This window comes from Pristis pectinata, chromosome 22 (genome assembly GCF_009764475.1).
Source record: "Pristis pectinata isolate sPriPec2 chromosome 22, sPriPec2.1.pri, whole genome shotgun sequence".
Classification (NCBI taxonomy): Eukaryota; Metazoa; Chordata; class Chondrichthyes; order Rhinopristiformes; family Pristidae; genus Pristis; species Pristis pectinata.
This window is the reverse complement of record NC_067426.1, coordinates 2,758,753-2,779,377: the sequence shown is the minus strand read 5'-3', so window position 1 is coordinate 2,779,377 and position 20,625 is coordinate 2,758,753.

Here is a 20,625-nt window from a genome sequence, read left to right as displayed (position 1 = left end):
GCATTTGACCAAGTCTGACATCAAGGTGACTGGTGAAAATGGTCAATGACATCAAAGGGAAACACCCCGATGGTTGGAATAATCTCTTGCAGAAAGAAGTATGATTGTGGTTGTTGGAGGTCAATCACTACAGGAGTCCTCAAGGCTGTGTCCTAGGCTGCATCATCAACGGCCTTTATTCCATTGTAAGATCAGAAGTGGGGATGTTTGCTGTTCATTGTATAATATCCAATTCCATTCTCAGCTCCTCTGTAAATGCAGCAGTTAATGCCCGCAGTCAATGACAGCATGCAGACAGGCTGATCGAGGCAAGTAACATTCATGTCATGAAATTGCAATGTAATAATCATCTCCAGGTGTCCAGCCACTTGTCATTCAATGCCATTACTGTGCTGAGCCTCCACCAGCAAACTCGTGGTTACCATTCACTGGACCAACTGCATTAACATTGTGGCTACAAGAGCAAATCAGAGTCTGGATGTTCTGTGGCAAGATACTCACCCAATGACACTCCAAGTGACGATCACTCCATCATGTTCCTGATTTTCCATCAGCCACAAGGATGAAGTCAGGAACATGATGAAATACTCTTCACTTGCTGGATAAGTGCAGCTCTAACAGTTCTCAGGAAGCTTGCTGCCTTCCAGGTCAAAGCACAGTCTCTTGACTGACACAAGAGATTCTGCGGATGCTGGAGATCTGGAACAACACACACAAAATGCTGGAGGAACTCAGCAGGTCAGGCAGCATCTATAGAGGGAAATAAACAGTCGATGCTTCAGGTCGAGACCATTCAGCAGTCCTTGACTGACACCCTGTCCACCATCCGAAACATTTGTTTCCATTACAACTGCACACCATTGGCTGCAGTTTGGACTATCTAATAACACACTGCATCTACTAACCCAGGCTACTCCAACAGTACCTCCCAAACCCAGCACCTCTACCACCAAGATGGAGAAGGTCAGCAGGTACAGGGAAACACAACCCCCTGCAATTTCCCTTCAAGTCACACACCAGGAATCTTGCTTTGGAATATATTGTCAGAATCATAGAAATGTAGAGCATAGTAAAGGGGATAACAGCCCACCTCATTCGCACTGACCACGATGTCCATCTACACTAATCCCATTTGCCCACAACAGGACTCTATCCCTCTACTTTCCCATCCAAGTACCTGTCAAATGCCTCTTAAATGTTGTAATAGAATCTGCCTCCACCACCTTGACTGGTAGCTCATTCCAAATATTCACCACATTCTGTGTGAAAAAACTTACCCCTCAAATCTCCTTTAAGTATCTCCCTCTCACCTTAAACCTATGCCCCACCCTGGGAAAAAGTCTGTGATGATCCCATCTTGTCTATGTCCCTCGTGATTTTATAACCTCTATAAGGTCACCCCTCGGCCTCCTTTGCTCCAGGGAAAACAGTCCCAGCCTGTCCAGCCTCTCCTTATAACTCCAGGTCTCCTGTCCCAGCAACATCTTTGTTAATCTTTTCTGCACGGTCTCTAAGCTTAATCACATGGTATGGTGAGCAGAACCGCACATGATGTTACAGGTGCTATCTTACCAACATGTTGTACAACTGCAACATGATGTCCCAACTCCTATACTCAATGCCTCAGCCCGTGAAGGCAAACCAGATGCCTTTTTCACTACCCTATTGACCTGTGTCACCACTTCACCATTGGGTCTAAATCCTGTCTAGCAGCACTATGGGGACACTTGAACCAAAAGGACTGTGATGTTCAAGAAGGTGGCTCACCACCACCTTTTCAAAGTCATCTAGTGAGGGCAATAATGTCAGCCTTGCCGGTGACACCCAGATCTTAAGAAATAAATACGAAGAAATTTCCTTCACTCTGTACATCTCTACATCATGAAGGCTGTGCTATATTCACAACAGGTGAACAGATTTTTTTGATGTTAAGGGTATCAGTGGGTAATAGATTAATGAGAGAGAGTTGTGCTAAGGTAAAGGATCAGCCATGATCTCGCTGAATGGTGGAACTCGAGGAGTCAAATAGCCTACTGTTCTATTTTGTATGGTGTCATGATGTAAGTGGCAGCAGTCCATTCAGCAAGGTGATGGGAAAAAAGTGACGGAAGGGACTGAGTGGGACTAGAACAAGAAATATCCCACTTCTCCATTTGATGACTGTTCATCCAAATGGGAAAAGTTAAAGTACTGAGTTTCACAGATGGAAAAGAGGTGACAAGAACGGGGGGGGTGAACATCTGAAAGTGGAGGTGAGGGGAATGCATGTCTGGGTCACTTTGGAGGCATCCAAAATAACAAAGGATGAGCTGTTGAATTTGGTGAGGTGGAAGGTGAGAGCAAAGGGAAACCCTATCTTTGCTCTGGGTGGGAGGAGAAGGGATGATGAGAGGAAGTGTGGGGAGTGGAGATGGAGATACAGAGTGGCGATATGGATGAGAGCACTGCCAAGTGTGTCAAACCAGGGTTGAGGAAAAGGAAAGAAGGTGTCAGAAGTACTGATGTGGAAGCGGCACAATCAGAACAGGTAGGATGCAGATAGAGAAAATGAGGAGAATGGAATAGAGTGGAGGTTGGGGAGTGTAGTCAAGGCAGCTGAGAGAGTCCATGGCCTTGAGGTGGTTATTGGTTGCGAACCAATTCTCTGAATTGTGAAAGTGGAGGAAAGGAAAATTCAGGTGAAAAAAGGAGCAAAGGAGAAGTTGACAGCCAAGGTGATTAAACTTTCAAGTTCTACACGAGAGAGAGAAGCATCAGCAATGCTGTCATCATTATACTGGAGAAGGAAATGAGGAACAGCCCTGAAACACAAAATCCACAGAGGCAGACATAACTTGGTCCTGCAACTACAACTTAGATTTGGAGAAAATGAGTGCATTTAAGGAAGTTGTTAAAGAAAGAGAAAGTTCAACTGGGCAAAGGGTAGTGGTGGAGTGGAATTGGTTGGGCCTCTGTTCAAGGAGGAGTAAAAAATCCGTCCGCTCTCCCGGTGCAGGACAGAAGTGCAGGGGGATTGCAGATCCATGGTGAAGATGAGCCAGTTCAGAGCAGGGAACTGGAAATTGTTAAAGTGATGGAGGGAATCATGGAACCAGAAACAACTACTGGAGGAACCCAACGGGTCATGCAGCATCTTGTGGAGGGAAATGGACCTGTCCACGTTTTGGGTTGGGACCCTTCATATGGACTGAGAGACAGAGGGGAGATAGCCAGCATAAAGAAGTGAGTGGAAGGGGCGGAACAGGAGGTGCAGGTGACAGGTGGATCCAGGTGAGGAGGGTTGATAGGTAGATGGGGGAGGGGGAGAGTGGGAATAGTGACAGAGGCTGGGAGGTGATGGGTGGAGACAACAAAGAGCTGCAGATGATGGAATCTGATAGGAGACGAACCAAATAAGAGAGGTGGGGAGGGCAGTTAGGAACTGTAGGGTGAGGGCACCCAGTGGGAGGGGAGTGTGGGTGATGGACAGATGGAGTGAGTTTAAAGGAGAGGAAAGAAACAGGGTGATGGGGGGGCTGGGGTGGGTTGTAGGAGGAACTGGGTGGATCAGGAGCAGAGAGGAAAGGGACAGAGGGGGGAGCAGGATTACCTGAAATTGGAGAACTCAGTGTTCATGCTGTCGGGTTATAGACTGCCCAGGAATCATGGACGCAGGACACAAAGACCCAGGACAAGGAGAAAACAAAAGAGTCAGGACAGGAGGACATGAATTTTGTGGGAGAAGAACAGGCTGATGGACCTACTGGGACAGTCCTGCCCGTGGATCTTACAGAGAGGATAGACACCTCCCTTGTGGGTGGGTTGGTGGAAGAAGAGGTTTGGAGGTTCTGCAGGAAAGAATTCCAGAGGAAATGACATCCGTCACTGACTGGGAATACCTGATGATGACTTTCTTACTCTCTGGGTGTTACTGAATCTCCGCAAAAGGACCACACAATTAATTTGCACTTCATGCTATGCAGAAGTGGATATTTGTGATTGGTTGTTTAGTCTAAAGGCACAATGTATGATGGTAGTTGTGTTGTATTCTGCCGTGAAGATTTTGTTCTATTAACAAAAACAAAAGCAGAGCCCAAGCACAGCTGGTAGGGGCACCAGGGACCAAGTGACCTACTTCTGTGTCTTAAATTTCAATGATTCTGAATTATGTGTTGAGGGTTAGTGACCAAAGAATAAACTTATGTCTCCTCTTTCTACACCGTGAACATTAAAAAAAACTCCGTGTAAATGTGACAAAGACTTTCTGCCAATTTGATTGAAGTCCATTAATAATGTGACAATCTTGTGCTCACATTCACAGATTTATTTCCAGTAGGAAACAGATTGGATGCGACTTGCGATCATGTCTGCAAGTTCATAAAGAGCTGAGGTTGGTTAGAAGCTGGGCTTTCTCCCTTTCCCAGAGAATAATGGATCTCTGGAACAACCTTGTCGACTCCTTTGATGAGTGTAGAATCATCGAGTACCTTCTTCAAAGGCTGGATAAGTTCGTGACTGCAAAAAGATTGTATCATACAAGAGGCAGGTGCAAAGTAATGCAGTTCAGGATCATTGTGTTCTTCTGGTCCAGATTTGAATTAGTCCCTTGTAGGCTTGGGGAGGAATTTTGTTAATTAACCATTTCCTGATCCTTCCCAGGAGAATATTTGGCTCTTTGGAAAGCGGAGGCTGCAAAAAAAACATGACAAAAGACATGTTAGGTGGACCAGAAATCTCTTTATTTCTCCAGCAACTTCCCAAGGACTGGGATCTAAATTATTCCTGCGGGAGTTTCTTTTCTGGCCTTTGATGACACCCTTACATGCCTCCCATCTCTGTCACCTCCCTTCAAATTCTGCACATTCCACCAATTCCACCCCTCTGATCATTGCCTATTTGAATCCATAAGGTTTCGGAGCAGAATTAGGCCATTGGGCCCATTGAGTCTGCTCTGCCATTCAATCGTGGCTGATTTTTTTGTTTCTTTTCTCAACCTCATTTTTCTGCTTCTCTCTGTAGCCCTTAACCCCCTTACTGATCAAGAACCTATCAATCTCTGCCTTAAATACACCCAATGACTTGGCCTCCCCAACTCTCTGTGGCAATAAATTCCACAGATTCACCACCCTCTGGCTGAAGAAATTCCTCCTCATCTCAGTTTTAAAGGGACGTCCCTTTATTCTGAGGCTGTGTCCTTGGACCCTAGATTCTCCAACGAATGGAAACACCCTCTCCACGTCCACTCTATCCAGGCCTTTCAGTATTTGGATGGTTTCAATGAGATCCCCCCTCATCCTTCTGAACTCCATCGAGTACAAGCTCAGAACCATCAAACGCTCTTCATACATTAAGCCTTACGCTCCACCACAGATGGTTGTACCTTCGACTTTCGGTGCCCATGCTCTGAAATTCCTTCCCTAAACCTCTCTGCTGCTTTCTCCTCTTTTAGGACATCCCCTGAAACTTGCTCTTTGGATCACGCTGATACCAACACATGCCTCATGTTTGCCTGTGGCCATGCCGTATTTTTGTGGGCAGGTGAGGTCTCGCTGACACAGATGGACAGGTTGACCTGTAAGGTGCATTGGGCTGAGACCGACCATGGGTTCCCTGGAGACAGGAGCTGAGGCTCTGCCCCAGGCCCCCCTGATGGCCTTCTGACAGTTGTGCTGCCTTTCACTCTTTCCAAACATCTAGTGATTTAGAAGCAGTTAATTGATTTTAAAAGAATCAGAATAAAAAGAATTTAAAAATGGTAAATATATTCATGAAACTGCTGTTAGTTAATTAAAAATACAAGATGAAATGAACACAAAATATACCTTTAAACTGAAAATCAAAGATCCCCACCATCCGGGCCATGCCATCTTCTTGCAGCTCCCATCAGGCAGGAGGTACAGAAGCCTGAAGTCCCACACCCCCAGGTTCAGGAACAGCTACTTCCCTTCAACCATTCCGTTCTTGAACCATCTGGCAAAACCCTCACTGGAGTTTAGCAACACTATGACCACTTTGATCACTTTGCACTAAAATGGACTTCGTTTTTTTTGTTCTAATTGAGTTTTCTTGTAAAAATTGTGTATAATTTATGTTTAGTTTATGTTTTTCTTGTGAATGTTGTATATCTGATACTATGTGTGTAACGGATTAAGTTAATATTTGGTGAATGTCCCTTTAAGACATAGTACAGTAGTGTGTGTGTGAGCCTGTGTGGTGTCATTACGACAACAGGAGATAACGACGTGCTGTCGTTTTGGCAGTCAGAAAAGAGAGACACACTGCCTGCTGGTCTCTGTATCGCTGGATGAAAAACAGTAACTGTGTCTGTCACTACAATCCACGGATAGATTTTTGGAGTAATCCAGTGGAGTCCACTTTGTCGTTAACCTGTAGAAGGAAACAGGTATTTCTGTGGACGGCCACGTCTCGAATGCCTTTCGTGGTGGCAGATACTTCGGAACAAAGCAGTGGAGATCATCAGTGACTGAGGTGTCGTATGGGTTCCATCGTGGAACATTCGGATTTTGTAATTTCTCTCTATTTTCTCTCTACATTTTCTCTTCAGTCAACAGTGGTTTTGCAAAAGCCTTTGCTCACGTTTCACCTTATGGCTTGCTGAACTCAACTTTGAGAACTATTCTTGGACTTGGAGTTTGGGAATTTGCCACACACACACTTCGAGTTTAGTTTTGGGGTTAATGTTTAATATCTAACATTTCTTTTTCTTTCTTATTATCATAAGAAGTTATTAATAAAATAGGTTCTAACACTCATACATGACTCGGTGTGTTTCTTTTGTTGCTGGTACGTAACATGTGCCTGTGATGCTGCTGCAAGTAAGTTTTTCATTGCACCTGTGCACACATGGACTTGTGCAGGTGACAATAAACTCGACAATAGACAGTAAGGCCAGATACGAAGTACCTCCTGACCCTCAAGCCAACAACTTAAAGAATATCCTTGGATGTGATGGTGGGTCCAGGGACAGAGGGAGAGGTCTCCAGTGTATTCCCGATTCTGTGCAGCAAGTGTACAGGCACGGAAGCCCAGAACACGCTACAGTTAGCCCTGCTTCTCTACAGACCCACCAGCTAACTGTGAGTGCATATCATTTTATGTGGTTCAACAATAATTTTGTTTGCTAGCGCTTGAGTGAAATACTTTGGGAGCTTTTGCAATTTTGAAGCGTTGTGGTGGATTAAAGTTATGAAGTGGATGAGAAGAGGGTTTGTAAGTATGAGCAACTTGGGCAATGGTGCAAACTCGTCATTATCACCCATCACTGAGGACCCTCACCATCCGGGACGTGCCCTCCTCTCGTTACTACCATCGAGGAGGAGGTACAGGAGCCTGAAGACCCACACTGAACAATTTAGGAACAGCTTCTTCCCCTCCGCCATCAGATTTCTGAATGGTCCATGAACCCAGGAACACGACCTCGTTATTCTTTTTGTTGCACTGTTTTATTTTTGTAATTTATAGATTTTATGTGTTGCACTGTACTGCTGCCACAGAACAACAAACTTCACGTCGTATGTCATAAATCTTGGTAAGCAAAAGTGTATGCGTGTGTGTGTGTGTGTGTGTGCACACGCGGGTGTGTGTATGTGCACATGTGTGTGCGCGGGTGTGTGCATGTGTGTGTGTGTGTGTATGTGTGTGCGTGCAAGCGCGCGCGTGTGTGTGTGTGCATGTGTGTGTGTGTGGATGGGTGTGTGTGTGTGTGGGTGTGTGCTTGCGTGTGCGTGCGTGGATGTGTAAGAGAAAGTACTGTTCAACCAGAGAAAAATGGAGTCTGACAAAATGGGAATAACGAACCAAGAAGAGTCGTGGAACTAGAAATAGAATTGTTTACTGACTTAGATGTGAATGTAGGTGGTAGGATTGGTAAGGTTACGGATGAGATGAACACTGATGGTGTTGACAGTGAGGAGGGTAGTCTTAGGCCACAGGATGATAGTGATTGGCTGGTAGGTTGGGTGTGGATTGGCAGATAGAATTTAATCATGATAGGTGTGAGGTGATGCATTTTGGGGAAGTCCAATAATGTTAGGACATGCGCAATGAATGGTGGGGCTGTAGGGAATATTGAGGAACAAAGGAGTCTTGATGTGCAAGTCCAAAGATTGCTAAAGGTGGCAGCAGAGGTAGATAGGGTGGTGAAGAAGGCATTTCAGATCATTGCCTTCATTTGCCATGTCTTGGGGTATTACAGCAGGACAGTATTGGTACAACTTTATAAAATATTGGTTAGGCCACAGCTGGAATATTGTGTGCAGTTCTGGTCACCACTTTATAGAAAGGACATGATTATACTGGAGAAGGTATAGGGGTGATTCACCAGGATGTTGCCTGGGATAGAATGTTTCATTAAGAGGAGAAACTGGAACAGCTGGGTTTGTTTTCCCTGGACCAGAGGAGGCCGAGGGGAGAACCTGATGGAGGTGTTCAAAATTATTAGAGGCATAGATTGGGTAGATAGTAATAAACATTTCTAAGACAAGAGAATGTAGGTTTACAGTGAGGTTTAGAGGGAATCTGATCTGAGGAAGAGGTTTCTCACCCAGAGGGGGTTGGAATCTGGAACACACTGCCTGAGAAGGTAGCAGAGGCAGCGACTGTCACAACATTTAAGAAGCACCTGGATGAACATTGTATTGTCAAGAAATAGTGGGCCACGCACCAGGTGTAGATAAATGGGATTTGTATAGATCAATACTTGATGGTTGGCATGGACATGGTGGGCCGAAGGGCCTGTTTCTGTGCTGTATGACTCTATATCTCCAAAAAGCAATGATAGTCAAGACAGTAACAAGAAATCCAGAGAAGCTAAGGTGATAATTATTTATTTGCAAGAGAGAAAAAATGTGGTGCATGTTGAAGGAAATGGTGTTCCCCAAGAGTTTAATCAGGGACTTCAACTTTTCACCATATTTATTAATGACTTGGATAATTTCTCATATTTCCTAATGACATGTAAGGAGTCTACTTCAATTTACAGAGCAATCCTATCTATCACATTCCCCCACTTATTTCCATGAAACCTATTCTTTTTCACACAGTAATCAACTCCCCACCCACTTACACAAGGGCTGACTTACAACAAACAAATAAGCTACCAGCTAGCACGTCTTTGGGCTGTGGGAGGAAACCAGAGCACCCGGAGGAAACTCACGTGGTCACAGGGAGAACGTGCAAACTCCACGCCGACAGCACCAGAGATCAGGGTCAAACTGAGAGAAACTGTAGGACAGCAGCTTGACTTGTAGCATTGCTGTGTCATCCATTCATGAATACATGTCATTTTGCAGATGGTAATTCATTAACAGTGACAGCAAGTGACCCAGATGGGAACAGGGAGTTACATGACATTAGAGGCAAATTAACGTGAATGGGCAAAGCTGTGGCAGATGGTGTTTAATAGGGGCAAATGAGAAACTACTCACTTTGAATTTGGGCAGTACACTGTTAATGGCAAGATAAGATATCTTTATTAGTCATGTGTACATCGAAACACATAGTGAAATGCATCTTTTGCGTAGAATCTTCTGGGGGCAGCCCACAAGTGTTGCCACGCTTCCAGTGCCAACATAACATGCCCACAACTTCCTAACCCATACGTCTTTGGAATGTGGGAGGAAACCGGAGCACCCAGAGGAAACCCACTCAGACACGGGGAGAACGTACAAACTCCTTACAGACAATGGCCAGAATTGAACCCAGGTCGCTGGCACTGTAATAGCATTATGCTAACCGCTACACTACTAGAGACTCTTAACAGTGTTTATGAAAAAACTTTTTTTTAAATTTTATTTATACATGACAGTAACAGGCCCTTTCGGCCTAACGAGTCCGCGCTGCCCAATTACACCCATGTAAACCTACTAACCCATATGTCTTTAGAATATGGGAGGAAACCAGAGCACCCAGAGTCACAGGGAGAATGTACAAACTCCTTACAGACAATGGCAGGAATTGAACCCAGGTCGCTGGTGCTGTAGTAGCGTTATGCTAACCACTACACCATTGTGCCGCCCTTAAGTGTGTGCAAAGGGATCTTGGGATCCAAGTCCAGAGCTCCCTGAAAGTGGCTACACAGATTGATAGGGTGGTAAAGGAGGCGTATGGCAAGCTTGCCTTTATTAGTTGAGGAAATGAGTTCAAGAGTCAGGAAGTTATGCTGCAGTTTTATAAAACTCTAGTTAGGCTGCATCTGGAACATTGTATTCAATTCTGGTCGCCCCATTACAGGAAGGATGTGGAGGCTTTGGAGAGGGTGCAGAAGAAGTTTACCAGGATGCTGCCTGGATTAGAGAGCATGTGCTATAAGGAGAGGTTGGACAAACTTGGGTTGTTTTCTCTGGAGCGATGGAGGCTGAGGGGAGACCTGATAGAAGTTTATAAAATTATGAGAGGCATCGATAGAGTAGACAGCTGGTATCTTTTTCCCAGGGATGAAATGTCTAATACCACAGGGCATGCATTTAAGGTGAGGGGGGTAAGTTCAAGGAAAGTTTTTTACACAGAGAGTGATGGGTGCCTGGAATGTGCTGCCAGTGGTGTGGAGGCAGATACGATAGAGGCATTCAAGAGGCTCTAGAAATGTGCAGAGAATGGAGGGATGTGGACATTGTGTAGGCAGAAGGGATTAGTTTAGTTGGGCATTTGATTACTAATCTAATTAGTTTGGCACAACATTGTGGGCTGAAGATCCTGTTCCTGTGCTGTACAGTTCTATGTTCCATGTTCTATGAATGCAAGAAATGATGCAGCACCTCCTCAGTGATGGAAGTTTAGAACTGAGGAGCGAGGAGATTTGGGATTCCAATATTAAAAGAAAGGTACGGAACAAAAGGCCAACAGAACTAGAGGCATAGGTTTAAGGTAACAGGGGAAAGATTTAAGAGGAACTTCGGGGCAACTTTTTTACACAAAGGGTGGTATCTATGTGGAATCAGCTGCCAGAGGAAGTTGTTGAGGCAGGTACAATTACTTTTAAAAGACAGTTGGACAGGTACATAGATTGGAAATGTTTGAAAGGTTATGGGCTAAACACTGGCAAATGGGACTAGCTTGGATGGGGCATCTTGGCCAGCATGGACCAGTTGGGCCGATAGGCCTGTTTCTGTGCTGTATAACTCTATGGTTCTACGTGAATGTTTTGCTTATATCAAGAGGGGAGGGGTGGGGTGGGAGTGAAGGGGCTGGAGTCTAATGAGGAGGAAGTAATGCTGCAGTTGTACAGGGTTTTAACCAATTCACAGCTGCAGTGACTACGTTAAAGTGTCAGGGTAGATGCATTGGCCACAGAATGGCTGCTGCACAAATTCACCAGAAGTTTCGAGTGCTCAGTAACAATTTGGTTTGTGTTCCTTTGAAAACACTAGACTGAGAGAGATCTGTTCAAGATGTTTAAAATGTTGAGAGGTTTTAAGAGGGAAGATTCAATTCCCCTAAGTGTTAGGAGTCAAAGCAATGGGGAAAATATCTTAAAATTGGAGCTAGGCCAATTAGGAAACGTCTTGTCACACTGTTGGAATCCAGAATTCTTTGCTCCAAAGGCTATGGATGTTGTGGCAATTGGAACTTTCCAGCCTGGGTTCAATGCATTTTAGTTAAACGACAGGGAAGAAACCAAGGAGATCCAGTATAACTGCAAGTCAGGCATGATCTAACCAGAGGAGGTTTGAAAGTTTTTGATGGTCAGTGTCTTCTTCCCAGGGTGGTAATACCAAATACTAGAGAGCATCATTTTAAGATGAGAGGGGGATGTTTAAAGAAGATCTTTGAGGCAAGTTTTTTACACAGAGAGTGTTGGGTGCCTGGAACACACCACCAGGGAGGGTGGTAGAAGGCGATACAACGGCACTTAGCCAGACACATGAACAGGCAGGGAATGGAGGGATACAGACCATGTGCAGGCAGATGGGATCAGTTAGATTGGCATCATGGTCGGCACAGACATGGTGGGCCGAAGGGCCTGTTCCTGCGCTGTACTGTTCCATGTTCTGTGTTCTATTCTGAATCTCCTCTTCCTAATGAACTGAAGTAAGTGAGGAATAGTGACCATGAAACTGGTCAAATCATGCCCCCGTCTTGTAACTCCAAACATCTTTACCTGGTCTGACCTATACTGTATGTGGCTCCGGGCTCACGGAATTATAATTGACTCTTAACTGCCCTCTGAAATAAGCAGCAAGAGCTCAGTTAAGGGGGCAATTAGTGATGGTCAATAAATAAAGACCCACATCCTGTAAGTGAACAAATGCATACAATCTGGCCCCATCCAATGAGGCAATTCCTGCCCAAATTCATTGCAGAAAACATGATTTTGAAGGGGAGCTTCCAGAAATGTCAGAGGCAGTCTGTGAGAGGATTTTTACTTACCCTGAAATATGGGGGTTGCTTTACAAAAAACAGACGCTAAAATCTTGAGCTCCTGAGAACATAAATCTCAGATGTGCCAAACTAAACAACAGGGGTCTCATGCACTTTCAGCTGGGAACGTATTGGAAGAGGCAAACTACAGAATGAGCTGAGGGAGAGGGAGAGAAGCAGCAGAGCTGAGAAGTGCTGCAGTTTATGTTTTTAAAACCACTGCAGCTAAGGCTTTCGGACAAGACAGGAGAATTAAATGCCAGAAAATCTGTGGTCAGTCTTTAAATGTAAAACGGTGGAAGGCTGGAAATGAACGTACAAAATCTGGAACAACCTCCGGCTAAGAATGTGTAAAGTAGGTGACAGCAATGCTTGGGTTGAATTTTCACAGCATGACACTGGCTGACAATGTTCAATGCTGGTCCCATGATATCACCTCATGCACCCACTCAAATCTCCTGCAATTTTCAATATGATGTTCTGGCTCAATGCACCAGCACTTTTACACATTTACTTAAACCTGCTTGAAACCAGATTTTCAGTCTTTTTCTAAGCCCTTGACCCATTAACTATTTCTGTAATCGCCTCAAAACCAGTACACCTCAGTGAAATCTCCACTACAGCAATTCTGGACTCTTGCATGTTCCCATAATGTTCCCATTGGTGAATGTGCCTCCAGCTCTCAAGGAATTCCCTCCCTATATCTCTCCAACTTGCTTTCAGATGCTCCTTATACCTACTTCTTTATCCAAGCTTTTGGTCATCTGCTCTAAACCTCCTGATGTGGCTTGGTATCAAGTCCAGATGAAGAATTTTGACCCAAACCATCGACTGTCCATTTCCCTCCATAGATGCTGCCCGACCGACTGAGTTGCTCCAGTATCTTGTGTGTTGCTCCAGATCCCAGCATCTGCAGTCTCTTGTGCCTCCCGGTATCACCATTTGTTTGATAGCACACCTCTAAAGAACTTGCGATGTTTTACTGTGTTCAGTTCCTATTGAAATTTAGAAAGAGCTTGATAAGAACTTAGCTTGGGAAGAATTAGCTCTGATACTGTAGTTTATAGCTATTATGATTTGACAAAAACACACATTTCAGAGTGTGTGGTATGTCCAGACAACACTTATCCACAAATTTGTAGAAGCATTGAAATCTATTTTGGGAATATAAGTGCTTTAGGTTGGCAGAGCTAAATGTGTTATTTTGCAGTGTGTCATACTCTGGATCTGAAACACATTTCACCTTTGTGAATAGAATGAATTTTGGAGGCAAAGTGTAAAGTACCAAGGTGACTAAATAATGTGTTTAGCTGACCAACCAGGAATGAAGTTTCTCCACAATTATTCAGTGAGAGGGGCACCATATAAACGTGAGCTGTCGAACTTTGCAAAAGGCAGAATTATTAACAATAATAGCCACAGCCAGAATTAACTTGAGGAATATCTAATGAATAGACTGCCACCTAGTGCAATAAATAATTGGCTTGGTGTAAGCATTTAAAAGTGGTTTAGATCAATTTCTGATTCAGCAAGGAAAAGAAGATTTAGGGGAATCAAAGATGAACGAGAAACAGAAATATGACTTGCTCTGAAACATGGACCTGTTGATTGAGTGAACTGAATGAGCTTCTAGATCAGAGATACATATGGTCTGTCTGGGAAAGAGACAAAGCCATTGACAGATTTTGTTTGTATTTAATGTGTTCAGAAACGGAATCTATTGTAATATGTGCCTGCTACATCATTTCCTAGCAATCAGCTGTTGACTTGACCTTAGGGAAATGCAGATAATGGACAGCAGTGGTGGGGTGTTAAATCATTAACCTTTCTTACTCAGAACCTGCAACACACTGGAAGCAGTGGGGCAGAAATTAAAAGGAGAATTTTCATTGTACATAAACTCAAGGAACAGGTGGACAGATAGTACTGGAATGTCAACAAAGATCCACCAGCCTCCCCTCCATTGATTCTGGCACAACCCTCCCCACCGTTGAGGACATCTGGACCCTCACCATCTGGGACATGTCTTCTTCTCGTTACTACCATCAGGGAGGAGGTACAGGAACCTGAAGATCCACACTCAATGATTCAGAAACAGCTTCTTCCCCTCTGCCATCAGATTTCTGAATGGTCCATGAACACTACCTCATTATTATTGTTTGCACTATTTATTTACTGTGTTTCTGTAATTTATAGTAAGTTTATGTCTTTGCACTGTAATGCTGCCACAAAACAACAAATTACACATCATCTAGGTCAGTGATAATAAATCTGATCCTGATCTGGTTCTGACTTCTGACTTCCTGCTACCTCAGGAGAGCAGCCAACGTAATCTTTCCACTCAGTCGTCTCTTCTCCCCCTTCCATCAGGCAGAAGATGCAAAAGCTTGAGAACACGTACCACCAGGGTCAAGGACGGCTTCTATCCCGCTGTTATAAGACTCCTGAATGGACCTCCTGTACATTAAAGATGAAGTCTTTATTTCCCAACCTATCTCACCATGGTCCTTGCACCTTATTGTCTACTTGCACTGCACCTTCTCTGTAGCTATAACACTAAATTCTGCATTCTGTTATTGTTTTCCTTTCATACTATCTCAATGTATTTACTTATGGAATGATCTGTCTGAATGGCACACAAACAAAAGTTTTTCACTGTATCTCGGTACATGTGACAATAATAAACCAATTGCCAATTACTCTACAGCAGGTAGAGCAGGAGATGGGACATAATTATCTGATCATAATATGAAGAACGAGCCAGTGTGTTACCAATCCAAACTTCATTAGGTAACAAGATATCTGGCAGTGGCTGAGATGGTCGGACCGAGAACTTAAATTCTTTGGACCATTATCAAGGGCCCACCTTGGGCAGGGCAGAGCTGGCATGGACTTCAAATATCATGGTCGTGCACTGTGTTCAGCATGGTGCTGTGCCCAGGAGCAAACCACAGAGCAGCATCCCATGGGTATATATTATGGGGGCAGGGGCAAGTGACTACAGAGAAAGGAGACAGTTTCCCTCAGGACACTGTCAGTATTTATCAATCATTATCATTCATCATACAATCTGGGCAGCAACAGTGGTCAGCATCAGACATGACTGAAAACATTCCAAGACATAGCAAACTCTCCCTGCACCCCTATCAATTAGTCACTGAAAATGTCTACCTGTGAGGACTTCAAGAATTTGCTCCTGTTTTCCAGTTCTGTCGATAATTATAAATAACGAGCTTTGTTCTGACAGTCTATGACATCACCTTACCGGTTCTGTTTCTTATTTCCTTATCATGGGTTCATGGGTTCCATGAAATCATTCTTTTGGTATATTTTATAGATATACTTTTTAAGTTTAATTTCCTGATGAAGGAAATGACCTGTACAGGTGCAGGAGCAGCCACGTGTATGTGATTCTGATGCACGTTCTTGCTGAGCCAGTCAGGATGAAAAGGAAGATGTTACACAAGGGTCAACAATTAGCAGTATTGCATTTCACTCTGCCTCATTTTCACAGTGTATCACCTGAATAAAACCTTTTATTTCAACTAGATAAATCCTTCCAGTTCTTCTGTGTAGTTTCTGTCATTAATAAGCTTATTCACCCTGAATCTGTCAGTGCTCGCTTCCCATTATGTTTCTTTGTTTCCTTGACAGTTTGATTTTTCTTAAATTCCTCTTCTGCTTCCTTCTATAACCTTTGCACATTATTAGATTTTTAGTACACTTTCTTTCCTGCATTCAACACATTCACCCCCACCAAATGTCCAAACACAATATAAAAAAAACACAATAAACATTAACTGTCTTCTGTTTCCATCTGCAGAATTTAAGGATATTTTTCTTCACACTTCTCCACTGATTGTTTCATCCATTCTCTTGAGAATAACATATACAGGGGTAAATTGAGTTATGGGGAGAGGTTGGCCAGGCCAGGTCTTCATTTCTTGGAATGTAGGAGAATGAGGGGCAACCTTGCAGAAGTGTTTAAAATTATGGGAGGCATAGATAAGGTGGACAGTAACAGTCTTTTCCCCAGCATAGGGGAGTCCAAAACTAGGGGGCATAGGTTTAGGGTGAGAGGGGAAAAATTTAAAAGGGACCAGAGGGGCAACATTTTCATGCAGGGGGTGGTGAGTATACAGAATGAGCTCCCAGAGGAAGTGGGTGAGGCAGGTACAACAGTATCATTTAAGAAACACTTGGATAGGTACATGGAGGGGCGGGGCTTGGATAGGTACATGGACGGGGAGGGGGGGTGGGTCTCAGAGGGATATGGGCTGATTGCAGGAAATTGGGACTAGCTAGGTGGACAATGTGGTCGGCATGATCTCGTTGGGCTGAAGAGCCTGTATCTGTGCTGTATTGCTCTATGACTCTATAAAACCCCTTGAGTTTGTCGTTCAGTATAGTCATGTCTGAAACTGTGCCTCGTTCCCCATGTACTCTGACTCTCTTCATACCCAAAGATCTATTGATCTCAGCCTTGAATATACTCAGTGAGGGAGCATCTACAATTTATGTTAATTGTTGGACATTACAATGTCTAATCAGACTGCTTTATTCCATTGGACTCATCCATTCCCTGATCACCAAGTTTGATGGGTGGCAGGATACATTGTATTGTGGAATCTGTTTCACAGCTCAAGACTTCTGTGAGGCTGAAGCTGTGTTGGCAGCAAACTGTGGAAAGTGTGAGAGTTTAAGGCACAGTTCACTTGTTATGAGTTTGAAAGTGACAGATAATTGTTTCAGCATATCTTTTCTTTGGAACTTACGTCTAAGAAACATGCAGAATTTCTTCAAATGTCAGTGGGTTTATTTATGTGACAGTTAAAAATGTGTGGCTCTTATATAAAACACAGCAACAACTTCAAACATTGGTGCCTGGTCTTTGAAAAATTTGTCATCTGTCGCACCACATCACAAGATACGAAGAACTACATACCGTTAGTGACTCCCTAATACATCTTTAAGTTATTGACATTCGTAAAATGGAAGTTAGGGAAGAGATTGCTTGAAAAGTGAATAATAGTGACTTGGAAACAGGGACATATTTCACCATCAGACAACATTGCATTGAGCAGAATTGAAAGGACAAAAGTGGACAAGCAACCAGACTTTCCAATTTCATGAACGGCAGCTGAGCAAATACGTAGATTAGGCCAACTGGTTCAAAGCTTGCTTGGCATTAAACTCCAAAACTGGTTAATAAACATAGCAATAGAAAAAAAAGCCCAGCTTTTATATGTTAAAGCTTTGTTAACGTTGAGTATCATCCGGGACATGCCCTCTTCTCATTACTACCATCAGGAAGGAGGTACAGGAGCCCGAAGACCAGGAACAGCTTCCTCCCCTCCGCCATCAGATTTCTAAATGGTCCATGAACCCATGAACACTCACTTGTTATTCCTTTATTTCCCCACTATTTATTTATTTTGTCATTTATAGTAATTTTATGTCTTTATGCTGTACTGTTGCCGCAAAACAACAAATTTCATGACATATATGTCAGTGATAGTAAACCTGATTCTGATATGGAGAAAGAATGAGAGAGAGAGAGAGAGAGAGAGAGAGAGAGAGAAAGAAACAGGCTCTTCAGCCCACCAAGTCCATGCTGACCATTAAATACCCAGTTTTACGCTCACCCTACCCCAACTCACTTTATTCTCTCCACAGTCCCATCAACTTTCCTCTGATTCTACCACTCATCTACACACTAGGGGCAATTTACAGTGGCCAATTAACTTGCCAACCTGCACATACTTCTATTTTTCTTGCAACACAGGCCAAGTTCTCAGTTGTGATGCTAACTACTTGCTCTACCTGCACATTAATTTCCTGTGTTTCAGGCTTGAAGACTGCGGAATCCCTTGTACTGCAGCATTCTGAGGTCTCTCTCCACTGAATCAATTTAATCTTCAGTGTTTCTGTTCCTCATCCCAAAGTGGATAAACCTCACATTTCTGCACATTCTACCCCACCTGTCCAAGGCTTAACAATGTGTGGACCTTCTCACAGCGTGCACCTCTGCACAATCATCACTAATGGAAACACACCCACTTTAATGTAAAACTCCAATAACCCCCTATCTAACCATACACTGTCTGGCTCACTGGGTAATGTCTCCCTTCCAACTCACTGAGGACCCAGTACCCACACTCTCTTTAAACTGACCGTGGTCCTGTTTCCTACGCTCCCTGAAAAATTCACCAGGTTCACTAGGAAATTTATTATAATACTGTGCAACATCTAAAATAAAATAATTTAAGAAGTGTTTTGAGGTACTAATGGGACTAACATCCAATAGTCCAGAAAATCTTCTGTGACAGCACCACCAAAGTCCTGAGCATGCTGGATTATCGGACTTTTACTATCTCTAGTCCAGATCTACTTCCATTCACTGATGTGCTAAAGATATCAGAGCATTTCCTTTCCAGTTTAAAGAAATTTTCAGCAGTCTTTAGGAACGTAAATTGAAGCAGTTCCAATGATTTATACAGGTTTAAAATCTTCAACATGAATCAGTCAGGAGATTCCCAGGAAATATATCTGCAACTGACGGCTGTGCTTTAAATGAATTTACTGTGGGTGGATTGGCATTGTTCAGGAAAAGTCCTTGTTCATTAATGTCCATTGTGTGTAATCATTCCTGGACTGCAAAATCATTCGGCCATTAAGGAGTTGTTCCTGATGTAATGCGAACTCACTAATTACAGGTCCAGATTAAATTTCCTGGCAACATTTGTCAAAAATTAAGTCTCATGAAAGCTAAACTTCCAAATAAACATAATTTTCTCCTTGTGCAGGAACACTAATTATTTGAGGCTTTGGCACTCGGGTGGTCTTAATTCTTCACTGAGAACTGCTCACAGTGGAACAGTCCAGCCGTATCTTCATAAGGCTACATAACTATAAAAAAATGCTTTAGAGATTAATTGGACCAACAAAGTAAGTGTGTGGTGATCTGCAACAGGTAAGTTGGAGATTAATAAGTGGTGGGAAACGGCAACAGCAGAAGCTGCCCTTGTAGGATAGTCACCAACTCCCCCATTCCGGGTTGAGATGGTGTTAATTATAAGCAGCAAAGGGGTTGGCCAGTGTGTGAATAAAGCACAGAGAGAAACCATTTCTTTATTTCACTGACAGGATGTGGGTGTTGCTGGTGAGACCCTCTCTAGTCACGATTGAGAAGGTGGAGTGTGCAGCAGCCCCTCTTGTGAAGATGCTCCCACAGTGCTGCCGGGGAGGGAGCTCCAGGATTTAGATCTAGTGACACTGAACGACTGGTGATGTATTTCCAAGTCAGGAGAGTGCGTGATTTGGAAAGAACTCAGAACAGGGACAGTCTGAACCTCCTTGTAGGGGCTGACAGTGTGTCACTGGTCTTATTGATCTCACAGGGAAAGCATTCTCCTGACTCACAAACAGACCAAATACATTTACATTTAGAGTCATAGAATACTAAGGCAGAGAAACAGGCTCTTCAGCCCATCTAGTCCACACTGATCTGATCTTCTGCCTAGTCCCATCTACCTGCACCCAGACTATATCCCTCCAAATCCCTCCCATCCATGTACCTATCCAAAACTCTCTTAAATGTTACAGTTGAACCCAAATCCACCACTTCTGCTGTCAGCTCGTTCCACACTCGCACCATCCCCTGAGTGAACTAGTTTCCCCTCAGATTCCCCTTATATATTTCACCTTTCACCCTAAACCTGTGACCTCTAGCTCTAGTCTCACCCAATTTAGGGGAAAAACCCTGTATGCATTCACCCTATCTATACACCTCATCATTTTGTATACCTCTATAAGATCTCCCCTCATTCTCCTGTGCTCCAGGGAATAAAGTCTTAACCTATTCAACCTTTCCCGAGAACTCAGGTCCTCAAGTCCCAGCAACATCCATGTGAATTTTCTGTGCACTCCAGCCCTCTCACCTTCCATACAGCTGTCGAGTTTCTGAAGCCCTGCTTTACCCAATTGTCTGGACATATCTGAAGCAGTGATATCACCAAAGCATTTGAACAAAAAATGTACCTCAAGAAAGCAGGTTTGTCACTTCTCCAGCACACACACCCCAGCTCACTTCCATTAAGACCAGGTTCTGCTCTCGGTTTTGGCAACTACTCTGCCCGAGACCGCAAGAAACTGTGGAGAGTTGTGGACACAGCTGGGCACATCATGGAAACTGGCCTCCCCTCCATGGACTCTGTCTAAACTTCTCACTACCTCAGTAAAGCAGCCGGCATAATCAAAGACCCCATC